The sequence below is a fragment of the Eumetopias jubatus genome, unplaced genomic scaffold (assembly GCF_037043125.1).
Source record: "Eumetopias jubatus isolate StellerSeaLion01/CBP00866 unplaced genomic scaffold, mEumJub1_p1.0 scaffold_6, whole genome shotgun sequence".
NCBI lineage: Eukaryota > Metazoa > Chordata > Mammalia > Carnivora > Otariidae > Eumetopias > Eumetopias jubatus.
In genome coordinates, this window is record NW_028274812.1 from 95,207,403 (window position 1) to 95,211,998 (window position 4,596).

Below are 4,596 nucleotides of genomic sequence, written 5' to 3' on the forward strand. Positions count from 1 at the left end.
GCTGTCTGACCCCCTCCTGTCCTCTCAGCTTCCCCACGAGCTCTTCGGGTGGTGACGTTCTCTTAGGGCAGGGGACTCTGAAGAGGGAGAGCCAAGGAGCTCCCGGCCAGACACAGCTGGCCGTGATCTTGGGGCTCTGGGCTTGACCGAGACATCTCGTTACTGCTTGGTTTCAGGCCGGACACTGCCAGGCGCCTACTGCTTGACCTCTGTTTAAATGAGGGACTTCAAGACTAGACAGCATGACGCTTTTCAGTTTATGGCATGAAGGAGTGACACTCGTCCAAGTGAAAAGCAGACCCCAAATGGTCCCATTATACAAGCCGTGAGGTTTTTAAACTTGTGACAAAGGACAGAAGGGGAATTCTACTTATGGGAAGGAAATCCTCACTTAAGCTTCAGTGAGCCCAAAGCACTTAAAGCCCATGAACCTCCAGCTGGTCGTCCTTAGCTGGTCCGATCTCTATGAGGGAGGAACTGGCATCTATTCTTGTGCTGGTTGCCCTGTGCCTGAATTAGTTCTCCATAGTCTGGAAGCTCAATGACAGCACCATGGCAGGCAAATTTCTTCTTAAAAGCCTTCACTAGTTTCTTTTTATCATAATCATCAGCAAGTTTTTAGACAGTAGTAAGGGTCTTCCTGCCATTTCTCTGTTGAATTCTTACATGGATATAATCTTCAGTGCCAGCAGGAAGCAGATCGTCACCCTTACTTGCATCCGCAAAGGGATCGAGAGAGTGGAGTTTCTGGGTAGTGGATCCTGTAGGATTCCTTTTCCTCAGTGGAAATGGAGGAAAATGGTGGGAGAAGGAGGGCCTGGGGATGGAGCTTCAGGCAGCCAGGGGAGGGGGGGGGGGTCCAGGGGGAGGCTGCTGAGTCCTCTGCAAGCTGAGGCTCGGTCTTTGACCATTTTAGATCAGTTTTGGTTTTGTTTTTGTTTCATTGGTTTTTGTTTTTTGCTTTTGAGTTGGTTGAGTTCCTTACATATTTTGGAAATTAACCCCTTATTAGATATATGATTGACACATATTTTCTGCCCTTTTGCTGACCCTCTTGTAAGGTTGCTGTTTCATTTTGGGGCTCATTGCTTTTGCTGGGCAGAAGCATTTTCAGCTTGGTGTAGTCCCACTTGGTTTTGTTTTTGTTGCTTGTGCTTTTGTTGTCCTCTCAAAATAATTATTGCCAAAAGCGTGTCAGGGAGCTTTTGTCCTGTTTTCTTCTAGGTGTTACAGTTTAAGGTCTTATGTCTAATTTCCATGAGTTGTGTAAGATAGGGGTCCAATTTGCCTTGTTTTGCATGTGAACACCCAGTTTTTCCAGCACCATTTACTGAAGAAACCAGCCTTTCTCCATTGTATAATTCTTGCTTCCCTTGTCAAGTATTAGTTGACCGTCTATACAAGGGTTTATTTCTAGGCTCTCAATTCTGTTTTGTTTTTCTTTGGCGGGGGGTGTCTCTGTATCTACTTTTATGCCAGTACCATATTATTTTGATTACTACAGCTTTGCAGTACAGTTTGAAATCAGAAGTATGATGCCTCCAGCTTCGTTCTTTCTCAGGATTGCTTTGACTATTTGGGGTCTTTGGTAGTTCCATATGTACTTTAAGATCATTAATTCTATTTCTGTGAAAACTACCTTTGGAATCTCCATAGGGATTACTCTGAATCTGTAGATCGCTTTTGGTAATATGGCCACTTTAACAATATCAATTCCCTGATCCATGAACATGAGATATCTTTCCATTTATTTTTGTCTTAATTCCTTTCATTAATGCCTTACAGTTTTTGTCTTACAGTTCCTTGGTTAAATTTATTCCTAAGTATGGTATTGGTTTTGGTGCTATTGTAAATGGGATTGTTTTCCTTATTTCTTTTTCAGAGTTCTTTGTCAGTGTATGGAAATGCAACTGACTTTTGTAGGTTCATATTATATCCTGAAACTTTACTACTGAATTATTCTAACAGGTTTTTTTTTTTTTTTTTTGGTGGAATTGTTGGGATTTTTTTTTTTTTTATGTCATCAGCAAACAAAGACGATTTTACTTCTTCCTTCCTTACGCTGCTTCGGGCACAGTGAAAGCTGGAGGCGCGCAGCCGGGCTTCTGGCTCTCGCCGGGGCACGCACACCTGCAGTAGGGGCTGGCGGCGGGACTTGGTCAGCAGGGCGCAGGCGCGCGGCTAGCGGCAAGCGGCCCGCAGGCCCAGGCGTGGAGGCCAGTGACCGGACAGCGCGAAGGCCAGGTCCGGGAGCAGCTGCAGGGCCTTCGGCTCTCTGTAGCCACTCCTGTGGCCGCAGGATCTCCGCACCCCCCCCTCCCCCCCACCGGGCCTGTGCACAGCTGGGGAGGCTGGTGATGGGTAGGGCAAGGGCGGGCAGGTGCACAGCTAGAGCGGCTAGCCTCAAGCCCGCACCTGTGAGGGAGGGTCCGCCGCAGGGACCCTGGCCTTGCATTGCGTACCTCTGCTGCTGCAGAGACTTGGGGGGCTTGCCAGTGGGGATCCTGGGCTCTGGTGGGGGTGGAGCTGGCTAGGGAGTGGAGAGGAACTCAGGCGGCGGGGAAATGGCCCTGGGGTGAAAACCCAGGAAAATCTGCGCGGGATGTGTGACAACTGCGCATGCCATCGCTTCTTTCAGCAACAAGAGCTGCTGGGCTCCTCTGCAGAGCACGTTAGTGGGGACGCCCTGCTGTGTGGCTCCGACCGGTCGCCCCTGCTCTTCTGCCTAGTCCCTGACCATCTCTCCACAACTCAGCTTTGCTGGTCTTCAGGTGGAGTGACATGGAAGCAAGTATCTGGAAAGGCTCCCCAAGCCGGTTGACCATCTGCTTTCCTTTTCCCAGCACGAGAACTTTCTCTAGCTAGGGCGTTCCCTCTGGGCCTAGAATAGTGCGGGCCCGGGGGAGGGGAGGCGTGAAACGATGGAGGCCAGATGAAGCTGTTCTTCCTTCCCTTTACGTGCCGCTGGGCTCGGTTTTGTGTTCTCCTGCGTTGCTGAGGTTGCTTAAATGGACTCCTGAGCCTCCCCACCCCGCTCCCCTGCGCTGAGTTATTTTGGTTTGTGGATAGCTATGGAATTGTTGACCTTTGTGGGGGGGCCAGAGGCTGAGGTCATGGTGATGTCACCACCTAAATGTTTTAAAATAAAAATTTATAGAGCTGTCATTTCTTTCTGTCTTTTCAGCTCTTGTCTCCCATTCATAGGTGACAAAGATAGGAGGTTACTTTATTGTAAATTCCCTCAACTTCCATAAGCCTCAGTTTTCTCATGCCTACAATGAGAGGATTACACGTACGTAAGGCCCCTCTGTTCTATAATTTTGGTGCGGTTTCTGGCTCATGGTGGGTACCTGATAAATATTTGTTAAATAATTCTGGATATTCAGTCACATATTCTGACCCCTACCAAGCACAATAGTTCTGCCATCTGGCAGACTCCTGTTAATACTGTGGTTCCAAATTGGTTAGTTCTGTGAACTTGAGGAAATGATCCTCTCCAAGACTTCACGGCCATATCTATAATATGGATTAAAATGTGCCCACACCATTAGGGTTAGTAGAGGGTGACATGAGGTAGCCTCTACAGCCCTCAGTGTCATGCCTGGTACAAAGCAAGCATATGCCACAAATAGTTGTAGCTATTATATTAATAGGCACTAATAAGAAATAATTATCACTAACAGTAACTCTAGGGGCACTTCCGGAAAGCCCTTTCTAGAACAGTTCTCTTTATGGGTGCTCGTCAGCCTCACATGGCATCCATTACACTGGGAAATGTGTTCACAGTTGGAAAGTCCTGATATCTCCATGTTCCTAGTTTCTAGAAGTCTCTTGCCTCATTATGAATGCTCTGAGTTCCTCACTTCCACCCCACTGTCTCTGCCCCATCATCCAGGCAGCTCCTGTGCAGCCCACTCTCAACAGCCTTGCGTCCGGCTCTTTCCTGCTCGCAGCACTTTCTCACTGTCCTGCCTCTGTCACTCTTCCTCTCCTACTGAACGTGGGCTGCTTTACCATCAGGATTTTGACTATTTTATTCACAAAAAGCTCCAAAGCACTGAAGCACATAGTAGGTGTACAAGTATTTGTTGAACAAACAAATAATGTATCTACCGCTATTCCCGATTTCAAGAAAGCTTTGTACCCAGACGGATGTTTCAAAATAGAGATAGCCAGGTCTCAACTCTTCCCATTGTGAGAGAAGTTCCTGGTGTGACTGATCCAAAATCACATAGGTGGCTCAGAAACAAATGGTCAGGTCTTTGTTTCCCCACTCTCTTCTATACCTCTATGGATATGGCACAACAATTGTTCACTCTGATTAATGCACAGCCTCTTTTCTCCTTCCATTAAAGAACTAGAGGTTGGATAAGCATCTGAGCTTCAAAGGTTCGCCTCCTGTGTTGTAAAGTGATATAAAGGAATTCTAGAAGTCTTTTAAGTAATCACTGAGGTGAAACTTGGTCGATTTTGTAACCTTTGTTAACAGACAGGAAGGCTGAATATTCTTATTTACAAAAAAATAGCTGAGAGTAATAGGCAAAACCAATTTGTTTTTAAATGTGTTTCCTTTACTTTGGCAAGGGGTAGAAGTTT

The 4,596-nt window shown here is 46.8% G+C and overlaps 1 pseudogene; it reads right to left on the reverse strand.

The window, feature by feature from the left end:
• Positions 1-416: 416 nt before the first annotated feature.
• LOC148164110 (uncharacterized) lies at positions 417-2,455 on the reverse strand (annotated as a pseudogene).
• Positions 2,456-4,596: the final 2,141 nt, after the last annotated feature.